Source organism: Cervus elaphus, chromosome 8, assembly GCF_910594005.1.
Source record: "Cervus elaphus chromosome 8, mCerEla1.1, whole genome shotgun sequence".
NCBI classification, from domain to species: Eukaryota; Metazoa; Chordata; class Mammalia; order Artiodactyla; family Cervidae; genus Cervus; species Cervus elaphus.
The window spans coordinates 31,156,211-31,180,147 of record NC_057822.1 but is presented as its reverse complement, the minus strand read 5'-3'; the positions used below and the strand labels follow the sequence as shown (position 1 = coordinate 31,180,147).

The 23,937-nt window shown below is 39.6% G+C and overlaps 1 long non-coding RNA gene across 1 annotated transcript in view; it reads left to right on the top strand.

Moving 5' to 3' along the window:
- The window catches only part of LOC122698718, a 95,856-nt gene extending 87,509 nt beyond the window's left edge, over positions 1 to 8,347 (top strand). Inside the window, exon 3 of the long non-coding RNA XR_006342399.1 lies at positions 8,031 to 8,347. This is a non-coding gene — a long non-coding RNA (uncharacterized LOC122698718). The remainder of the gene's footprint in view (positions 1 to 8,030) is intronic.
- The last annotated feature ends 15,590 nt before the right edge of the window (positions 8,348 to 23,937 follow it).

The following is a 23,937-nucleotide window of genomic DNA, read 5'->3' as shown; positions in this document are numbered from 1 at the left end:
AGCAAATCTATTAAGAATGACCAGAGAACCTGAATAGATATTTTCCCAAAGATGTACAAATGATCGGCATGTTCATGAAGAGATCTTCAATGTCACTAATAATCAGGGCAATGCAAATCAAAATCACAAGGAGACATCACCTCACTGTTAGAATGGCTATCAATGAAAAGCTAAAAGATAACTTTAGCTAGAATGTGGAGAAAAGAGAACCTTGTGCACTATTTGTGAGAACAAATGGTGTTCTTAGACGCTTTTAATGACTATAAATTAATTATTTCATACAAAATCCCTCAAAATAGGTTTGTCTGGTGTTTTCGCATGATTAGATTTTCATGTTTTGAATTGTGGCATTAATATCATGAAAAAGAAGTCATTTGCTTTTCATTGCATTCTATCAGGAAGGGCTTAATTTTTATTTATCTAACTTCTAGTGCTACTTACATTAATTCTTCACTTCAGGTAGTATCTGCCAGACTTCTTTAGTGTAAATAGAACACAAGCAGATAACTTCTTTAACTCACTTGGATTCTATACCCAGCTCTAGAAAACCACCCGTTCTCCATATGGCCTCCCTCCTTCTCACCTGTTTGGATTCCAGCACCCTGTAATGGGTTACTCCTGTGTGGACACCAACTCAGACTTTGATACTCTAAACGAAGTCACTGATGCTAGTCCCTCAAGCTTCTTCAGCTGTGGGCACCATATCCAACTTGACCAGACTCCAACTCTATGAGTCAGTCGTTCCCACCCTCCAGATCACGTAGGCACTCTCCTCCCCTGGGGCTCCATATGGAGTTGACCTCCTCATGGACATCCTTCTGACTCAGCTCAGGGTTTACTACCCTACTCTGGACCACCATTCCTCATGAGAGCACTCTGGTCACACGGCTCAGGCTCCTCTAAAACGCCCTAGAGGGCTCCGTATTTGCGTAGATGCCTCTCCCCTGACTCAGGCTCCACCCCCTGTTGTGGGTAGTTGTACATGTGGATGTCCTCTCTCCTTCTTAGGCTTTAGCAAGCTGCTCTGGGCCACCGTGGCTGCCACCTGCCCTAGAACACACAACTGCCTTGTTCTGCCTCACCTAATAGTGCTCAGCTAAAACTGGCCAGGAAGGAAAAAGGAGAGGGAAGGGAAGGGGGAAAGTAAGAGAGAGAGAGAGAGTATTTTGGAAAAATATTCTGAAGCTGGGTAATATCACACAGAGAAAAGTGAAGTCACTCAGTCGTGTCCGACTCTTTGTGATCCCATGGACTGTAGCCTACCAGGCTCCTCTGTCCATGGAATTTTCCAGGCAAGAGTACTGGAGTGGGTTGCCATTCCCTTCTCCAGGGGATCTTCCTGACCCAGGGATCAAACCCAGGTCTCTCGCATTGCAGGCAGACGCGTTACCATCTGAGACACCAGGGAAGCCCCCAAAGGGCGATTTAAAAAATCACATCCAAGAACAATCGAATTGAGTTCACAATGATTTCAAGGCTAATAACATAAAACAAAATGTATGAAATTCAGGAGGATCATGATTTAACTGAGAAAAACTTCTGAAATTAAGCAAAAATCTTGGAGACAGTATATCTAATGCTTTCAATTAAACTTTAAAAGAGATTTTGTATAGTTTTAAAAACACAATTTGCAAACTTTCAAAATAGTGTCTATTAAGCAGTGAACATCTTTATTTTCTAACTAATGTGCAGTGATTTTAAGAAAAAGTAGAAACACTTTTGGAATGCTTGCATTTTTCCAGAGGAAATCTAAGAGGAAAATAAATGTCAGCCTGATATAAAAACTGAGTAGTTTGGGTAACTGTTATGGAGAAAAACACCAGAACCTATTACTTTTATTACCAGTAAAATAAAACATCATTTTTAGAATCAGAATACCCTCTCCATAATTGTAAATGTCACTGTTTTCTTTACTGTGTACTTTGTGTTTATACAAAGTCATTTGTAATGGCAGAAAGTGTCATTTCCAAATGTCCCAACAATTCTAGGTACAAACATAACAAGATATATTTAAGAAAAGAGTTTCTTTCTGTATTCCAGAATTTTCTATCACTCAATGAAATAATTAAGATTTGGGACATGACTAAAATGTGAAAGTAAAGAGAAAAAAAATACCACAATTTGGAAGTTATTTGTAAGTTGGCATAGAAAAGAGTTAAACTAATAGTTTTGACTTGGAAAATTCTTTCTTGGTAATTAAATTCATATTCTCCAGGTCAGTCAAGCTCTGAGAGTAAAAAGATAGAATAAAATAAAACCAGTATACAGAGCATTACTACAAATTTCAAAAGATTCTTATTTCAGATATATATAAGCTATATGAAGTAGAGAACTTAAGAAGTGATTTGAGGGACTTCTCTGGCAGTACAGTGGTTAGAACTCAATGCTTTCACTGCCTGAGTTCAGTCCCTAGATAGGGAACTGAGATCTTGTGGCATGGCCAAAAATAAATAAATAGATAAAATTAAAAAGTAAAAGAAGTTATTTGAATAATTTAACTTTAAAACACATAACCTCAGATTTTTGGTATTTGTTCAGAATCACACATTATTAGCATAACCACCTTCTTAATTTTGCAGGCATTAGAAGTAACTCTGTTCCTAAAGCTTGATAGGCCTTCAGGGTCTTCAAACTACGCAGATGCTTCGGGGCTCATGGGCAAAACGCTCAATAGCATACAGTGAATATCTCTTTCCTCTAGATGCCTGTAAGAACCTACTCTCGGCAAACTGCCATAATCTTCCTTAAGGTGTTAGCTGAGAGATGGGAGGCTTTAACATAGTATCAGAGAGAAGGATAATAATTCAGGGTAAAAGGATATTTTAGGATTAGCTTCCTTGATGACTCAGATGGTAAAAAAGTCACCTGCAATGTGGAAGACCTGAGTTCGATCCTGGATTGGGAACATTCCCTGGAGGAGGAAATGGCAACCCACTCCAGTATTCTTGCCTGGAGAATCCCCATGGACGGAGGAGCCTGGCGGGCTACAGTTCATGGGGTCTCAAAGAGTCAGACACAACTGAACGACTAAGCACAAGCACATAGGATTAACTAGAAAAGGGCCTGAGATGAGGACCCTTGTGCAGGGAGAAACTCTAGAAGATCCAAGCCTTCCTTCCTGAGGGTCTTGCTCCTCTGGATATCAAGACTAACTAGGTCAGGGTCATGGCTGCTGTACCCAGTAAAAGAGATGGTCCAGTGACTCCCTTACACACATTCCCTTATGCCCCATTCTGTAGTGATAGTCTTACCTCCTCACAATGTGTAGGGTTAACTCCCCTCACTGGTGTGTGATGTCCTTTGGTCGCCTACTGACCTTCTGGCGCAAGAAGTGTCCAGGCGGCATCCAATGCTTTAGGTTTACAGTCAACCTTATGATGTCCTCCTGGTGGAAGCATTTCCCCTCCAGGAAGCAGAGACTAAAGTTGTTCAAGTTGATTACTGTGGGGGATGGCAAATGGGGTCATTCCTACTTTTACCCTTTAAGTGCTGGGCCGATATTTCCTAGCTACTAGGGACACAGGATCAATGCAATAGCCAAAAATAGATTATAGGTTAAATTCTATGCTGTGTCCTAAAGGATAGTGCCCCATTCTCACAAAATGTCATCTCCAAGCTGGTGTTTCAGCTCTGTCTTTAAAAAGTCATTCTCCTTCTTGTCCTACCTGTAGTTTTTGGATGCATGGCATGATCTGAGGACCCCATTGTCGTGTGTCCACCATTGCACCTCTTTGACCATAAAGTACATCCCTTGATTCAAAGTAATGATTACTTAATGAACCAGACTGAGGCTGGCCGAGGCACTGTAGATAGTAAAGGCAAGTCCATCTCTGGCAGACATAGCGACCCTGAGCAGGGAATATGGTTGCTCCTTGCAGGATGCAAGTGTCCATCTTAGAATTTATTGCTGGTCTTGTCTTGGGAAGGAGGCAAATTCCGAGGCTCTCCCAAGCCAAGTGGCTTCAAGTATTGTCCCAAGGATAGAACACTACTCCAGAAGAGGCTGCAGTCATGAGCTGTTACCAGCAACACCTACAGCAGCCAGTAAAAGAGATTTCCAAGCATCTGGACCTTTTAGCTCATCACATCATCTCATGAGAAATAGGGGTAGTATTCTCAGATGGCCACAGAGACCAGCCTGGTAAAGTAATTGAGTGAAGCATGGCCAACTTGAGAGCTAACGCCCAGTGGAAAAGGGAAGTGCCAGTGTATTATTGCCAACACTGTTGCCAGATCTTCTAATTTCTCATGAGAATCTGAAAATCCAGATTTATTTTCATGCAAAATCTCTCAGTTTTTAAATGTTGATAATCATATCATCAGTTTTGCTAATAGAAAACAGATGTAATATCCAAATTAGCATAACTGGAGGAGGGAGAATGGTGGAGAGTGAATCTACAGGAGCAAATAGAAGATATCCAGCCCAATGACCAATTCAGAATTTAAAAAAGCATTTTGGTTCAATAGCATGACGCACTCTCTTAGTCTGCTTGGGTTTCCATAACAAAATATCATAGACTGGTTGGCTTAAACAGTAGAAATTCATTTTCTCATGGGCTTGGAGGCTACAAGTCTGAGATCATGGTGCTAGTATGATTGGTTTCTGGTGAGGGGTGTATTCCTGGTTTGCAGTCAACCATCTTCTCACTGTATCTTTATCGGGTCTTTCTTTCCTTAGGGTGTGCACATGGAGAAAGAGAGAAAATTAAAGGAGGGTGGGCTTTCTCATGTCTCTTTTGATAAGGAAAAGTTATGTTTTTCCTTATAAATGCATTTTCCCCAGAACATGCTAATTAATCCTATAGGATCAGAGCCCCACCCTTATGACCGTGTTTCTTCACTGGAGAAGGGAATGGCAGCCCATTCCAGTGGTCCTGCCTGGAGAATTCTATGGACAGAGGAGCCTGGCCAGCTATATCCATGGGGTCACAGAGTCAGACATGACTGAGCAACTTACACATATACACTCCATCACTTCTTCATCTCCAAATACAGCTACATTGGGGGTTAGAGCTTTAACACATGAATTTGGGTAGCGAGGGGTACAGAAACATTCAGTCCATAACAGGTACCAAATAAAAAACTTAGATAAAATAAAACAAACAAAACGTGAATTCCAGCCAGCATTAGAACACCAGCGTTTGACCTCTGATAGAAACAGCAACTAACTGCTTACATACAAGGTTGGCTCTAAGTCTGTTGCATTTGTGTGTCCCGAGATGTGAGTCAGTTAGACAGTAGCTGGACCACAATGTTTGATTTACTGTTAAATTGATTACCCCAAGTTTTCACCTGTAAAAAGAAATAATGAGAAATCTGGGAAAATTATAGAACTGAAAAATATGTTGCTGTGCTTTTCACTTGAGACGAATTTTCTGGTTCAACAAGTATTGACCTAGTAATTTTCTTGCTCTTTTTGATTTCAAACTGAGCTCCACATTCTAAACCAATAAGCAGAGGAACAGAGAAGTAAAAACAATGTAGGAATGAAAATAGATATCAGGCATGGTGTCTTGATCAGTATCAGAATACATTAAGATGTCTCCAAAATTTCTCTGTCCACAATGGGTAGAAAAAATGCACTGAAGAATCAGGAGAGGACTCCCTTGGCAGTCTAGTGGTTAATGCTCTCAGCTTCCACTGCAGTGGGCACAGTTTCCATCCCTGATGAAGGAACTAAGATCCAGCATGCTGCTCGAGGCTCACCCAAAAGAAAATAAATGAATAAATAAATAAAAGGAGAATGTTTTAAAAAAAAGATATCTTAGCTGCTATATTTTAATAGAACTCTCAACCAAAAACCACAAAGGGGCCAAAGAACTGAAGATGTCCTCCAGCATCCAATACATGGATATCAAATTGTGGTCCACAGATAAACAACTTCAGCATCATCTGAGAACTTGCTAGAAACACAAAATTTAGCCCCATGAAGACACTGAATCAGAAACTCTGGGGATAAGGCTCAGTAGTTGTTTTAACAAGTCCTCCAGGTGATTCTGTTGCACCCAGCATTTAAAGAAATTTAGCTGTATATTGGGCTTCCCTGGTGGCTCAGTGGTAAAGAATCTGCCCACAGTGTGGAAGACATGGGTTCGATCCCCGGGTCAGGAAGATCCCCTGGAGGAGGGCATAGCAAACCATTCCAGTGCTCTTTCCTGGAGAATCCCATAGACAGAGGAGCCTAGCGGGCTGCAGTCCATAGCAGTCCATTGCATTGCACAGAGTCAGACTCGACTGAAGCAACTTAGCAGCAGCAGCAGCTGTATATTAACAAGTTGATGGGAGGAAGTAGATCTGGGAGGAGAAAGGGAAGATATTGGCATTTCACCATGTCTGCAGTGTCCCAGGCATTGTATTAGGAGATCCAGTGACAGCATCAGAATATGAGACCAAGTCCATCCAACTCCAAAGACCATGTGCTGATTCCATTCATTCAGATTTTCTCCTTAAAATATGTATTAACTATCTCTCTCTGCTGGGCCAAGTTCTTCATAAGTGTTATCTTCTTTAATCTTTACAAGTGTTCCTGAGAACCCTTGTATATTACTCCCATTTTACAGGTCAAGTAAATCAGGATACAAAAGTTAAATCATTTTCTCACTGTGGCATAGCTGGTCAAGGGCACAGATGGGATTTACACTCAGTTCAGAACATCATAAAGCCCGTGTTCTCACCTTACCTTCCTATACCCAACTGTTTCCTTGTTTGTTAAATCTTCTTCCTTGGGTTTCCACTGGCTACCTACTCCTCTTTGTTCTCTGTGTTAGAAAAGTCAGTCTTTCTCAACTGGCTTGCCACATCTGAAGCACAGAACACAGGAAATTATTTGAGAGGATATTCTCTCAATTATTCAAAGGATGGCCCTTAACTAGTGCCAGGGGAGGTGCATGGGTTGGGGCGGAAGAGCCAATTCATTACACACAATGGAAGCTTTTGGCATCAGCACTTGATTCTCTCAACAAAACCCCCTTGGAGCAAGCCTAGAAGCCAGATGGAAAAGCATTCTTATTAACCCATCTGGCAATTCACTTTACTCTCTTTTTCCCAAGCTTCTCTTTGAATATCTTCCTTCAGTCGGAAAACTTGCCAAGAGAAAGCATGAAATAGTTGAGAAGTTCAAACCCAATACCTCTGGTAGATAGACATGCCTCACTTGATAATTCACTTCCATTCCCTGGATTCTGTTTCTTCAACAGAAAGTGTTGTCTCTATTCGTGAATGTTGAAGACCATTCTGTCCGGTTCTAGCATTCTACGATTTATGAAAATAAATTAAGCACTTCTGTCCAATCACCCTTCTTTATTCCAAAGAGGGGAAAAAAATAAAAAAGGAATATGCTTGTGTCTTTATTGTAAATACGTGTGCATCTTTACGTGTAATCACTTGGGACTTTTTGGATATCACTGCATGTGGTTTTCTTCTTGATAGTGATGGGGTTCAGGGCACACTGTCCCTAAAGGTCCATATAGTCAAAGCTATGGTCTTTCTGGTAGTCATGTATGAATGTGAGAGTTGGACCATGAAGAAGGCTGAGCATCCAATAATTTATGTTTTTGAATTGTGTTGCTGGAGAAGACTCTTGAGAGTCCCTTGGCCTGCAAGGAGATCAAATAAGTCAGTCCTAAAGGAAATCAACCCTGAATATTTCATTGAAAGGACTGATGCTGAAGGTTCAATACTTTGACCACTTGATGCAAAGAGTTGACTCATTGGAAAAGACTATTGCTGGGAAAGATTGAAGGCAAGATGAGAAGAGTATGGCAGAGGATGAGATGGTTAGATAGCATCACCAACTCAATGACCATGAATTTAAGCAAACTCTGGGAGATAGTGGAGGACAGAGGAGCCTGGCTTGCTGCAGTCCATGGGGTCTCAAAGAGTTGGACACAACTTAGAGACTGACCAAAAGCAACCCCCCAGATATGGCACCCTTGGCTTATTGAATATTTTAAGCTCAAGGTATATGAGAAAATGAGAGAAGCATGATAGTGACTCTGACTTCCCTTTCCTCCCCTTCTTCCCTGAAACAGGTCACAAAACCATCAGGTAAAGGATGGCCTCCAGGTGCCCAGAAGAAAGGAGCCAACTTATCTCTGAAGACAAGGGACCTGGAAGAATTCTAACAAATAAGTCTCACTCTGTTACCCCCAGTTCACTACACTCTCCTCATACTTCCTAACCTATCTTATTCCTCTGCAACTGTCCTCTTTCTATAAAATCAGTATAAAAATATACAGGTTTAATTTTGAATCTTCATTTCCTTTTGAAAGCTCCCTTGCCACATAAAACTTATATTAAATAAATCTGTATGCTTTTCTCTTGCTCATCCTATCTTTTTTCAGTTTAATTTCAGACCCAGCCTACAAATCTGAGCATCAAGGAAAATGTTTTCCTCTCCTAAAATATTCATGATGATTTCCTTGGACAAGTTTATGTAAAGATCTTTGTTCATGAAACACCTACATTTAGAATTCAAGTTAAGATTAAGGGTGAAGGTAAAGGTTACCCTAAGAGTTCTTGAGAAGCCTTTATCATATGTTGAATCCAGCCTGTTTATGGTGACTCATTTGATTCAGTTCAATTCAATATGATCTGTTTTACTCTTCAGTGTTTTCCTATATACAACCCCTGTAAGCATCACATTAATTCATGGAAAATTGGCTAGAAATTCTCTTCCAGTGGAAAAGTTAATGCCATGAGTGACTAGACCTGCTAATTAATAATTTTAGAGGTTATGATGGAATATTCCTTAGTAGGAAATTCCATTTTGTCTTGAGCAATATGTATGTTTAAAGCTTTTCATATCTCTAAAAATTAGAAGATTTTTGGTTGACTTTTTAAAAAATATCTCCCCCCAAAACAGAATAATAAGATACGTTGCCTTTTATAATCATTCATCATTTATCCAGTCCATACATCCATCAAATTAAAAAAAATTCTTTATAAAGAAAATCTAAAATATACTAATCAAGCAAACATAGGCAAGTGTTGTAGAAAATTAGTCAAAATAAGATCTGGAGAATGCTCCAAATCTCTTTAACTGGGTTGTTTGTAGGTTCATCAGAAGGGAATTTAAATGGCCAAAGGGAGATGGCAGAGAAAAATCCCCTAATGCTTAACTGCTTCCAGCTGCTATCTTAGCATCCAGCCAATAAAGATTTATAAACAGTACATTCTTTGTTTCATGCTGAGGTCCCTCAGTATGCAAAAAAAAAAAAAAGAAGATAAAATTCAACATGGTTGCTTTCAGCCTAAGACAAACTAATAATCTATGGAAGACAAAGAATGAGGAAGTACCACTCTGAGAAAGAATTAGTATCTGAATTAAATGGAGTGATCTCTTACAACCATCCTGATGCTAGTCAGCTATAATTTTGTTATTCAATCCGATTCTTTGTGATCCCATGCCTGCAGCACGCCAGGCTTTCCTGTCCTTCTCCATCTCCCAGAGCTTGTTCAAAGTCATGTCCATTGAGTTGGTGATGCCATCCAGCCATCTCGTCCTCTGTCCATCCCTTCTCCTCCTGCCTTCAATCTTTCCCAGCATCAGGGTCTTTTCCAGCGAGTTAGTTCTTCACATCAGGTGGCCAAAGTATTGGAGCTGCAGCCTCAGCATCAGTCCCTCCAATAAATATTCAGGATTGATTTCCTTTAGGATTGATTGGGACTGATTGGTTTGATCTCCTTGCAGTCCAAGGAACTCTTAAGAGTCTTCTCCAACACCAGTTTGCTAATAAATACTTCTGCTAAAGCATTTAATCTGTAAAAATATAATCAATAAAAGTATACTTTTTTTTTTTGCCAAAGTTGAAAATGTATAGATTTGCCAAAATTTGCTAAAGCTCTCCTAAATAAAATCAGTGCTCCTTCTCTTTTTAAGAATTGGGAACAAACAACCTTTCAGACATGATTAACTGTGAGAGCTAGATTATATAGATGTGAATACTAGGCATATGCATATCATAGGTGTATACAGTTCCATTGTGATTAAGTAAAATCAGCAAAATTTGTTTCACATGTTGAAGATTAAGCTTAATTATAATTGGGTTAAATGATAGCTAGACATAAAAAAATAGCTACATTTTAACTTTAATTACCACTATTGGGATTTTCCTATTGTTCTACATAAAATCTGTTGTCTAATTTTGGCACTCGTTCTTTCATTTACTCACTCAGTCGTGTTTATTTAACACTTTCCATGTGCCATGCCCTGTGTTAGACAATGAGAGTACAAACAATAGAGTAGTCAAGAGCCCTGACTTTGGATTTCAGTGGGGGAGACAAACAGTAAGACAAGCACACTATTAACTAAGACTACTGACTTTTAAACAGAGATTCAGGATGAAAAAGAGTCAGCGCTGTGATGAACTAAGGAAAGACCCTTTCAGGCAACCAGATATGACAAAGGCTCTTGTGACTAGACTTAGGTAAAGGAGGGAGGTGGGAGGAATGCTATAAGATATGGGCAAGTTTCGATTTTACTGCAATACAATAGGCAGTCACTGAAAGGTTTCTGTCAAGAGAGTTTCTGGAGATAACCTCTGTTTAACCGTGGATTGTCTGGAAGCTATGTGGAGAATGGGTTTGAGAAACACTTTATTTCAAAAAAGTAATGATACAGATTAGATGAATATTTTAGTAATTCAGGTGGGGAATATTGAAAAAGATAAATTTTGCGGATAGGAACACAGTATTTGCTCAGGATGGCCCCCAGATTTCTGACTTTAGTAATTAGATAGAAAATGATCATACCAGGTCTCGAGGTTGTGACTATAAGGTCAAGATAAGGCAGATGAGAGTGGAGATAAAGGAATTATCTAGAATGCCATTTTGGATGAGTTATTCAACTTGAGATAACAGTAGGCAGTTGGTTGTTCAAGTCTGAGGCTCAGAATCAAAGTCCAGAGTAGAGATATAAATGTAGAAATTGTCAGTATATAGATAATATTTAAATTTATGTGGCTAGCAGAGATGAGCTAGGGTGAAAACACAACAAAGAGAAAAGAGGGAACAGAAAGGAGTCCAAATATTAATAAATGTCAGTATTTTTTAGGCTGAAAGAAGGGGGAGGGACCAGAGCATTGGACCAAGCAGGCTAAGCAAAGCTAGAACAGGAGGAGTTGTGAAGAAGTGGATTTGTGAGAGGAGAGTGTTCACTTATTTAATATTAAACATGCTAGAAATTCTAGCAGATATAGTTGGATTAGATACAGTTAGTGCCAACTAGGCCCAATCAAGTTTTTTCTTCCCACTCATTTGTTATTTATGGTCACTATTAATGCAAATAGCTTATCCTGTTTACATAGACTAATGAATTACCTGTACTCTCATCACACTTACACACACTCATACAAATTCATGCAGATTCTGGGCCCTGCCATAATTCATACTATTTTGCCTCTTCTGCACATAGCTTATCCAAAACTCAAATTCTTTGCTCTACTCATGTGTTCCAGCCTGCCAATCTGCTCCTTCTTTCAGTCATGATCCCAAATTATGAGACAGCATGCCATTTTTGCTGGCTAAGGAGACCTCTCAAGAGGTGAGGAACAGGTCAAGACTGATGGCATCAAATCTGGATAAGGACCAACAATTCCAATAGGCTTTATATCTCAGACATCTCAGGGTAGATGGATGAGAGGAAAAAAGGCATGAAGATTCTTTGAGAGTCCCTTGGACAGCAAGGAGATCAAGCTAGTCAATCCTAAAGGAAATCGACCTTGAATTTTCATTGGAAGGGCTGTTGCTGAAGCTGAAGCTCAAACACTTTGGCCACCTGATGTGAAGAGCTAACTCATTGGAAAACACACTGATGCTGGGAAAGACTGAAAGCTAAAGGAAAGGGGGGCCGCAGAGGAAGAGATGGTTAGATAGCATCACCAACACAATGGACATGGATTTGAGTGAACTCTAGGAGATAATGAAAGACAGAGGAGCTGGGTGATCTAGAGTTGATGGGGTCTCAAAGAGTCGGACATGACTTAGCCACAATAACAACAATAAGGAAGGGGCATGGCTGAATTCCCTTCAAGTATTTAAAGCATATTTTATCTTTTTAGGTCAACTGAATCTAAGTCATAAGAAGGGAACATAATATACTGTGAGCATTCGTGTGTGCTCAGTCGCTTAGTCTTGTCTGACTCTTTGCGACCCCATGGACAGTAGCCTGCCAGGCTCCTCTGTCCATGGGATTTTCCAGGCAAGTATACTGGAGTAGATTGCCATTTCCTTCTCCATACTGTGAGCAAGAACAGTTAAACGGCAACCCACCCCACTCCCCCCATCCCCTGCTAAAAAACAGCAAACGTAAATGCTGCCAAAGGATAGTGGGAGAGGCCATTTCCGGATGCATTTTAGTTTAGACTTTGTTTTCTCCCCAGCATGGATTAGAGAAGTCTGTAAAACTCCACCCAGCACAGCAGAAAAGATAAAGAAGGCATTTTCACAGATTGGAAGAATGTAAAAGCTTCAGCTTTTGCAAGGATATGTGAAGCAGCAAGTGGGTGGGGGAGAAGACTAGCTCTTATAGAAACATAGATGTTGAAAACTCTGTATGTTATGTCTGAACTGTGAACAACTGGTTACAGACTGAGAATTCACATCTGTAACATGTCCAGTGCTGGGCAAGGGAGTGATTATTTTTTCATGGATTAGCATGAGAAATGGAAAAACACCGATAGATGACCCACAACTGGAGTGACCTCAGTAGAAAGTGACCTGAATAGGAGCCAGCATGGCCACTCTGCCTTGATCACACTCTGCCAAAGGCTTCATCAATACTTCAGCAAGAAGGGACAGGCACTGAACTCCAAAAGTAATGGGGAAGAGCTATAGAACAGCAATTCCCTGGGAACTGAAAAACAGTGGAAGCAAAAGGAGAAGCAGAAAAGGGAAGCTCGAGAAGTAAATGACAAAGTTCAAAACCAGCATCATGATGTTATGTCTTAAAACCATGTTTTGCTGTTGCTTTGTGTACTACATCTGTCCTGGTTCCAAGGAGATGTATTGTTGTTCTTTAGTCACTAAGTTGTGTCTGACTCTTTTACAATCCCATGGATGATAGCCTGCCAGGCTCCTCTGTCCATGGGGTTTCCCAGGCAAGAATACTGGAGCAATTTGCCTTTTCCTTCTCCAGGGGATCTTCCTGACCCGGGGATCAAAACTGCATCTCCTACATTGGCAGGAGGATTCTTTACTGCTGAGCCACCTGGGAAGCCCAAAGAGATGTGTAGTTATTTCCAAATTGGGGGTAATGCTTCCTGCTTCTTTCCTTCTCCCCCATATAATCTATCCCTTACATCCTTTGAGGTCAAGGAGACCTAGAGAAACTATGTGGCTAAATACGTGACTCAGGGAAAAAATATAACTTAGCATTACAGTTTATCATTCGAGCAGCCAAGCTAATTACATAAACTGATGCTAAGGGGCCGACTGAGGCTTCTTCTCTCCAAGCTTTTGTAGCCACCATTATTACCAGTAATGGACATCCACGCCCTGGCTCTTTAGGGTGTCCTGTTTGAGGGCTTTATCCCTGGATTTGGGCTCCACCTCATCAGCTGTTAAGATGCCAGAGGTATTAGGCCTCCTACTGGATTCTTCCTCAATCTTGTTCTCTAAAAGAGGAATCAAAAATACACATAAGGAGGATGAGGAGGGATCCGAGGTTAACACATGATAACCTGAGTGAATGACCCAAACCACAAATCCATTTATTATGTCCCTAGATCCATAGAAAGGAAGTGTCTGGCAGGTCTACCTTAAAAACTAGACCAGTGCAGGCTAGGAACAGTGCTTTGTTGGCATAAGACCACATACTTAATGGAAGAAAGCTTCTCTTGAATAAAAAATAGAGAGTGACATCAACTAATTGTATTATCTAGCTACATTACTTCAAGTTGAGATTTTTTTTTTCCCCAAAAATCTTTTCTAAATTCTTTGGAATTAATTTGCATTATATTAACAAATGTTCTAACAATAAGCCAGCTCAGTTAAACAATTACATTGGACTATTAGGACAAATACAAACAAATGGAAAACATGTTGGTCTTTTTATTAGCTACATAATTTTGTGGACTTTGCTCTTGGTTTTAGAAGGCTGTTGGTAGTTTATATCTTAAATGAAGCCCATTGAACAAGGGGAAAAAGAATGGGAAAATGTCCCATGAAGTGAAGTGGTGTTCATAGTTTAGATTTCAAAACAACTTTCTGAATTCACTGTGTGTCTATACTATTTGAACACATTAATCATTGACTAGTCTTATATCTTGTTTTGTGATGTGTATATGTGTTTGTGTATGTGCATGTGTATGTCTTTCTCCATATCTCTTTCTTTCCCCTGCCCTCCCTCTCTTTCCTAAGCTGAATTCTTGTTATCTTTCTGATTCCGTCAAAACTATAAAAAAGGGAAATGCTCTAAAAGTATATACCTTTTATATAATTTTTTTTTTTTTTACTAATGACTCAATAAGTATGTAGGTGGGGGATTTGGCTTTGTCTTTAATGATTCATATCTTTAGAATCAGCTGGTTCAGAGTGAAAATGATTGTGGGGGATTACTCTCATTTTCACATATTGAACCTACTATTCCAGAAGTTCTGGGTTAATTCCCAACTTGGCTGCTGACTCATTCAGCCCTATTTTCCCCCACAGGATGTGAAGAGGTGGTCTGTCTGGGGGCCGTGGACATCCCTAAGACATCACCCCACCTAACCCTAGGGCATAGATTGTATTTTCTGCAAAAGAGGGTAAAGACTGACCCTTGTATTACTGCTATTCCCTGGAGAAGCTGAAACAATAAACCTTTGTAAAAATGGGCGTAATCTCTTCCTTTTCTACATGGTTATACAGTTTGCTGCTAACTGGTCTATCCTGCCTATGGTTCAGTTCATTTAATCACTCTCTACAGTGAGTGTATTTCTAAAGTTTTATATGTTAGAATTATGCACACGTGTAGATGAAGAAGTTTTCAGCCCTTGGAATAGGCAAAAACCTGAGCTAAAGAAAGTATGTAGAAGACCTTTATTATAATCTTACAGCGTGACTGTGATGGGCTAAATTGTGTCTCCCCCCACCCACCCTGCAGATTAATATGTTCATGTCCTAACACCCAGTAATTCAGAATGTGACTGTATTTGGAAATAGGACCTTTAAAGAGGGCATTAAGGTCCTGCGGGTGGGCACTAATCCAATGTAATGGATGTCCTTATAAGAAGAGGAAATTTGAACACACAGCGAAACACCAGAGATGTGCCCACAGAGGAGAGATCAGGTGGAAACAGTGTGAAGATGGCCATTTGTAAGTCAAGGAGAAAGGCCTCAGGGGCAACCAAACCTGCTGCCGCCTTGATCCTGGACCTCCAGCCTCCAGAGATGTGAAAAGCTTAATTTCCATCGTTTAAGCCACATCAGCTGTAGAATTTGGTCATGACAGCCCTAGTAAACTAATACAGTAGAAGGAAAATCTCAGCTTTATCTGAGTAGCCCTCTTAGCAGTAGTATAATCTTGGGACAATTGTTCAAACTCTCTTAACACCAGTTTTCACATTTGTAACTGAAGTATAACAATAGCTACCCATTGAGGTTATCTTGAGGGTCAAATGAATGTATGTCAAGTGTCAGAAATAAAGCAGATAGTCAAGAAATATTTTAGGGAGGCTGCAACCCATTGGAGGAAAGGTATGCAGTTTTAGGAAACTAGACTTGTGTTTGATTCCAAGCTCTGCCATTTAGCTAGGCAACCTGAGGCACATTATTTAAAATCTCTAATCCATAGATCATGCATATGAAGTATTTGGAATATATTATCATATACATGTCAATATATGTTAGTTCTCCTTGGAGATTCTCTTGAGGACTCGTTATTCCAATTCTTTCTGATTATCAGGTGCTGGTAATTGTAAAGAATCGACCTGCCAATGCAGGAAATGCAAGAGATACAGGTTTGATCCCTGTGTCGGGAAGATCCACTGGGGTAGGAAATGGCAACCAGCTCCGGTATCCTGGCCTGGAAAATCCTATGGATAGAGGAGCCTGGTGGGCTATAGTCCATGGAGTTGCAAAGAGTCAGACCTGACTGAACACAAACACACATCAGAATCATATATTGACAGTATATTTGCCATGGGCAGATGAAAAGTGGAGAGTCTAACTGGAAGCATGAAGATGTGATTGCAATATTTCTGCTTTGACCCTTTACTTACATTCACCACATGATGAAAAAAAGCCCGTGGAATGGCCTTTCTGAAAGAAGAGCAGTCATACTAGGGAGTAAAAGAGAAGGCTTTACCACCAGGTTGATAAAATGACTGTTAATATCCTATCATCTAAGCACCCATGTGAAATTTTGTTAATAAACTCATAATTTCTACATGAAAAAATGAGTAAAAGTAGGGCTGAAATAAGTAAATCTACTTCCGTAAGTTACATATACTATCTCCAAAAAAGGATAAAAATTATTATTAATTTACCACTAAGAGATAATCACCATTAATTTGTTATAACTTTCCAGATCTCCATATCTCTGTATGTATATTTCTACTTACAACTGTACAAATACATCCTATGCATAGTAGTTGGCAACTATTTCTTCCCGCCTATCTCCGTGTCATTAACCTATTTCCATCTCACTAAATAGTGCACTTAATATTATTTTTCAAAAATGAATGCTACTCCACGGTTAAGTATACCAACATTTTAAAACAAATCGTTCTTATCTGTCATTTAGATCTCGCAATCTTATTTTTAAAAATTAAGATGTTACACCTCTGGATGCCCATCTGATCAATAACTCAGAGGTGTGTATGGTGAGCTGAAATAGGCTGAGTGCGCAACCATGAACTTGGGGGTGTGGGGAAAGACTTAATGTCTACTATGGCTCTGGGTACTGGGGGGAAAAAAGTAAGGAAAGTGAAGCCTTGTGAGAAATGCATGTCCATCTTAAACTTATTGAAACAGAAATATTTAGAGTCTTATGAAGTATCACTTACCTACATAAAGATCTATGTCCCACTTGGAACTGACTTTTCAATATTGACTGACGATTACCATCTTGGATTGTAGTTCACTGGAAATGGAGGAGAGTTTCAAGAGAATCTTTTTCAGCCTTAGCAATTGGACAGAGAAATGATTTGTGTACTTATGACCCATCGATGATTGTAAGAAAAGTGATTACAATTATAAATAGGCATGTTAGTTCCTCATAGAATCATAGAAATCCTTTCTAAAGTTGACCTATATTTTATATACAGTATCTATTAATTAGATTAAAGATATCCATTTCATATCTCACTCGTTCCTTATGCTTATGAACAAAAGCACCTTCATAGAATCATATTATATACCTAGCTAGGAAAATGTGTCACAATGACCAGTTCAGCCTAGAAATATGTAAAAAGTGAAGTCTGCTTACCTTCTCAGAACTTTTCCTTTCCTTTATCCCCAGATCTGTGAGTCACTACTTTGTGTCAAATGTATTTGAAATGACAGTTATTCCTCAGCAAGTCATATTATTAGACAAACTTCCCTATCTCCCTTATCTCTTTGTTTCTTGGAAGAATGCCTTGTAGAAGCACTTCATCTATTGCAGAATAATTCTTTATGCTTCTCAGGGATTGACTAAGCTTCTCTCAGGTGATTGTATAAATCCTACTACTTCATTTTCAAGAAAAGGGCTGTGGTTTATTTTCTTGGTTAGTTCATATTGGTAAATCCCATCAGTTTGGTTTTATAAAGAGAGACTCTGACAAGCAATTTTATTAAGCAAATTGATTTACTAAAAGGATCCATGAAGAGAAATGCCTAGCTTAAAATATTTTTAAAATATTGTAACTAGATAATATGCCATTTCACCAGGGAGTGTAAATACAGAATATCATAGTAATATCTTCTGAATCCATTGAGAATATTAAAGCCATCAGTGAGAGAACTTTAGATTTTCTGATGATATGAAATGTTTTCATTAAGAATATATTCTTTATAAATATGCCCACTCATCTGTTTACATCCACATCTCCCTTCCCCTACCCTCCAGTGAACAATCACTTTTTAACTAATGTTAAGCCTCAAGAGATATTTGTGTTTAAAATCCCTTTGAATTTAAAGTAAGAACAGAGATTTTCAATGGTTGTTAAAGTGGTGAAATCACCCTCACTCTTGCTCTAAGATTTAATGTTTTTATTGCCACCAGTCAGTTCAGTTCAGTTCAGTCGCTCGGTCGTCTCCAACTCTGTGATCCCACGGACTGTAGCACGCCAGGCCTCCCTGTCCATCACCAGCTATTGCCACCATGAACTAGCATAATATTGGGGGGATTTTATTCTCTTTTTAAGTACCATCTTTATCCCATTTCTCCCTAGTTCTTAATGTTAAGGATAGTTTTTATTTTCATTTGGTTCAATTTATTCCATAGATGCATTTTGTAGTTGCTTTGCATTATGTTTGAGCATTCTTTGGCATTGCCTTTCTTAGGGATTGGAATGAAAACTGACCTCTTCCAGTCCTGTGGCCACTGCTGAGTTTTCCAAATTTCCTGGCATGTTGAGTGAAGCACTTTCACAGCATCATCTTTTAGGATCTGAAATAGCTCAACTGGAATTCCATCACCTCCACTAGCTTTGTATGTAGTGATGCTTCCTAAGGCCCACTTGACTTCACATTCCAGGATGTCTGGCTCTAGGTGAGTGATCACACCATCGTGATTATCTGGGTCGTGAAGGTCTTTTTTGTACAGTTCTTCTGTGTCTTGTTGCCACCTCTTCTTAATATCTCCTGATTCTGTTAGGTCCATACCATTTCTCTCCTTTATCGAACCCATCTTTGCCTGAAATTTTCCCTTGGTATCTCTAATTTTCTTGAAGAAATCTCTAATCTTTCCCATTCTGTTGTTTTCCTCTATTTCTTTGCATTGATTACTGAGGAAGGCTTTCTTATCGCTCCTGGCTGTTCTTTGGAACTCTGCATTCAAATGGGTATATCTTTCCTTTTCTCCTTTGCCTTTCGCTTCTCTTCTTTTCACAGCTATTTGTAAGGCCTCCTCAGACAACCATTTTGCTTTTTTGCATTTCTTTTCCATGGGGATGGTCTTGATCCCTGTCTTCTGTACAATGTCATGAACCTCTGTCCATAGTTCATCAGGCTTTCTGTCTATCAGATCTAGTCCCTTAAATCTATTTCTCACTTCCACTGTATAGTCATAAGGGATTTGATTTAGGTCATACCTGAATGGTCTAGTGGTTTTCCCTACTTTCTTCAGTTTAAGTCTAAATTTGGCAATAAGGAGTTCATGATCTGAACCACAGTCAGCTCCTGGTCTTGATTTTGCTGACTGTATAGAGCTTCTCCATCTTTGGCTGCAAAGAATATAATCAATCAGATTTCAGTGTTGACCATCTGGTGATGTCCATGTGTAGAGTCTTCTCTTGTGTTGTTGGAAGAGGGTGTTTGCTATGACCAGTGCATTCTCTTGGCAAAACTCTACTAGCCTTTGCCCTGCTTCATTCTGTACTCCAAAGCCAGATTTGCCTGTTACTCCAGGTGTTTCTTGACTTCCTGCTTTTGCATTCCAGTCCCCTATAATGAAAAGGACATCTTTTTTGGGTGTTAGTTATAAAAGGTCTTGTAGGTCTTCATAGAACCATTCAACTTCAGCTTCTTCAGCATTACTGGTTGGGGCATAGGCTTGGATTACCGTGATATTGAATGGTTTGCCTTGGAAACGAACAGAGATCATTCTGTCGTTTTTGAGATTGCATCCAAGTACTGCATTTCGGACTCTTTTGTTGACCATGATGGCTATTCCATTTCTTCTAAGGGATTCCTGCCCACAGTAGTAGATATAATGGTCATCCAAGTTAAATTCACACATTCCAGTCCATTTTAGTTCTCTGATTCCTAGAATGTCCACATTCACTCTTGCCATCTCCTGTTTGACCACTTCCAATTTGCCTTGATTCATGGACCTGACATTCCAGGTTCCTATGCAATATTGCTCTTTACAGCACCGGACATTGCTTCTTTCACCAGTCCCATCCACAACTGGGTATTGTTTTTGCTTTGGCTCCATCCCTTCATTCTTTCTGGAGTTTTTTCTCCACTGATCTCCAGTAGCATATTGGGCACCTACCAACCTGGTGAGTTCCTCTTTCAGTATCCTATCATTTTGCCTTCTCATACTGTTCATGGGGTTCTCAAGGCAAGAATACTGAAGTGGTTTGCCATTCCTTCTCCAGTGGACCACATTCTGTCAGACCTCTCCACTATGACCCGACTGTCGTGGGTGGCCCCACACAGCATGGCTTAGTTTCATTGAGTTAGACACGACTGTGGTCCTGTGATCAGATTAGCTAGTTTTCTGTGATTATGGTTTTAGTGTGTCTGCCCTCTGATGCCCTCTCGCAACACCTACTGACTTACTTGGGTTTCTCTTACCTTGGACGTGGGGTATCTCTTCACAGCTGCTCCAGCAAAGCACAGCCATGCTCCTTACCTTGGAGGAGGGGTATCTCCTCACGGCCGCCCCTCCTGACCTTGAACATGGAGTAGCTCCTCTCAGCCCTCCTGTGCCAAGCTGGTTTTAGAAAAGGCAGACGAACCAGAGATCAAATTGCCAATATCCTCTGGATCATCGAAAAAGCAAGAGAGTTCCAGAAAAACATCTATTTCTGCTTTATTGACTATGCCAAAGCCTTCAACTGTGTGGATCACAATAAACTGTGGAAAATTCTGAAAGGGATGGGAATAGCAGACCACCGACCTGCCTCTTGAGAAACCTGTATGCAGATGAGCAAGCAACAGTTAGAACTGGACATGGAACAACAGACTGGTTCCAAATAGGAAAAGGAGTACATCATGGCTTTATATTGTCACCCTGCTTATTTAACTTATATGCAGAGTACATCATGAGAAATGCTGGGCTGGAAGAAGCACAAGCTGGAATCAAGATTGCCGGGAGAAATATCAAAAACCTCAGATATGCAGATGACACCACCCTTATGGCAGAGAGTGAAGAGGAACGAAAAAGCCTCTTGATGAAAGTGAAGAAGAGAGTGAAAAAGTTGGCTTAAACCTTAGCATTCAGAAAACTAAGATCATGGCATCTGGTCCCATCACCTCATGGGAAATAGATGGGGAAACAATGGAAACAGTGTCAGACTTTCTTTTTTTGGGGGGCTCCAAAATCACTGCAGATGGTAACTACAGCCATGAAATTAAAAGACGCTTACTCCTTGGAAGGAAAGTTATGACCAACCTAGACAGCATATTAAAAAGCAGAGACATTACTTTGCCAACAAAGGTCCGTCTGGTCAAGGCTATGGTTTTTCCAGTGGTCATGTATGGATGTGAGAATTGGACTGTGAAGAAAGCTGAGTGCCGAAAAATTGATGCTTTTGAACTGTGGTGTTGGAGAAGACTCTTGAGAGTCCCTTGGACTGCAAGGAGATCCAACCAGTCCATCCTGAAGGAGATCAGTCCTGGGTGTTCACTGGAAGGACTAATGCTGAAGCTGAAACTCCAGTACTTTGGCCACCTCATGCAAAGAGCTGACTCATTTGAAAAGACCCTGATTCTGGGAGGGATTGGGGGCAGGAGGAGAAGGGGACAACAGAGGATGAGATGGCTAGATGGCATCATCAACTCGATGGACATGAGTTTGAGTAAACTCCGGGAGTTGGTGATGGGCAGGGAGGCCTGGCATGTTGCGATTCATGGGGTCTCAAAGAGGCGGACACGACTGAGCGACTGAATTGAACTGAACTGAACTTGCATTATGTAGCATTTCAACAACAAACCTCTGTATAAACCATATCATTCTCCTGATGCTTCCAAATGAAAAGATGATAATAAAATTATCATAGGTGCCCATAGCATCTGTTAACAATACATTTCTTTGATGTGTTTGGGCAAACCCACCCAGGAGTCCTCTAATTAGCAAGGATGACTAGTTAACAAGCAGATCAAGGAAGGGTAAATAGTTTTACATCCACATGCTTGCCTGAGGAAGTAACTGAAGGGTGGAGTGTATATTCTGGTCAAGAGAATGTTTTAGTGATGTTTTCTTTTCCAAGTTGATTATAATTCAGCCATCCCAGAATCTAAATCTATTCAAGTTTGTAAGTACTGTTAACTTTTAAAGAATGATTTTTTTTTTGCTTATATAGGTAATAAACAGTACTCGGGTCTTCTTTTCTGTTAAAAAAAAAAAAAAACAAAACCAAGCTTTATGCCAAAAAGAACTCCACTTGGGATAATCTATGTGTACTCAATATCAGGAATACAAAATTCATTTATTTTAGGTAGTAAAATAATTTTGCATTCTGGGAAATTATTTTTCAAAATGCTTAATTTTCTAAACATATTGCCAAAAGATTCCAGGGATGGATATTGAGATATTGCTAATTACTGTGGTATTTTCCTACTTAGGCTGAATGAAAATCAAATTAATAGAAACTTATAGTGGTATTTGAGAGCTTAAGACCACTTGCTACAATTCACAATTATTTCATTTTTGGCATTGCACTAGGAGTACCTCTGACTCTTAATTGAAAATTTGCATGAAAGACCCATAGAATGTCCCAGTGGGTGTTGACTCACACCCCTTGGCTAATGATCACTTCACATCTACACTGATATTCGTATAGCAGCAGGATGTGCAGGTGATTCATGTTCTGTAGAACAATTTGAAGAACTGTCAGGTATATAGCTGAAAAAGGAAAAAAATCACTCATTTTAGATGACATCCATGAAAGCATTGCCAATCCTGATGTCATGGTTTTTGTCAAGAAGAAAAAGGGGACACTAACAGTCTGCTTTGTTAAAAATATATATATTATGGCAATAATAGATATTCATCAATTCAAAATATTTGAAATTAAAATCGAAAGTGCAAGTTCCCATTTTTCTTTGATCAACCTTATTTCCTAAAGGTAATTACTTTCAAGTTTGGCATATATATGTTTCTAGATATTTTGTGTGACCTAAGAGAAAAGTATACAGATTTAACAAAAGTGGGATTAAAAATGCATGCTTTTCTGTAATTTGGTTTTTTTAAAAAAGCATTTTAAGGGATATATTATAGAAGTATTTGTCATGACATAGAGTCTTACCTCATTTTTTAATGTCTGCATGGTCTTTCACTTTAATGAATGTTTTGCAAGGTGTGTAACATTTCATCTTGACAGATATTTAAAGAATGAACAGGTTAGTTTCTGTTTGCCTGCCTCACAGATTATTCTCTGCCCTTTACCTGATTTTCTCCAGGTCCCAGGAGGTTGAACCTTCCTTCTGGCTATATGTAACCCATGGAAAGCTTGGCAGATTTGGGGTGTATAAAGAAGCCATGCATTTTTCCTACTCCCTTTCTCTCTGAGCTGTATTATATAGAAGTGACTGAGCTCTTCTGTAAAGATAGTTCCTGATGAACGGCTCCTCCACCATCCCTCCACTCCAGTTCTGGTGCCCTATTGCTTTCCTTTAGAGTTGATAATGGCTTCCAGCTGTTGCTAGCCTCTCTGTCTCACCATCCCTAACTGTTTCCCCAAATTTACCAGGCTGGTAAATGTTAGTATTTGGCAGTTTCTAGGGGTGTGGGGATTCCCACAAGGACTGATTTCAAGATACCAACCTGAAATGATTGAATGTAATATTGGGAAGAATTATGGACAGTCAACTCTTGAGAGGTGTTGTGAGCCAGCTCCAGGACAACACCACCCTTATCCATCCTGGCAACTATGTAAGTTAGTCACTTTATTAACATGATCTAAGTGAGTTGATTCTGTTTCCTGCCATAAATTTGACTGCCACTGATGATTTCCTTTTTTTTTTTTCTTTTTAGCTATTAAAAACAACAGCACATTGGAACATAAAAATAATAATTACAAAGTCAAAAAAATTAACAGCATGGCAGCAAGCATCCTTTCATATATATTTTTCATAATGTATAAA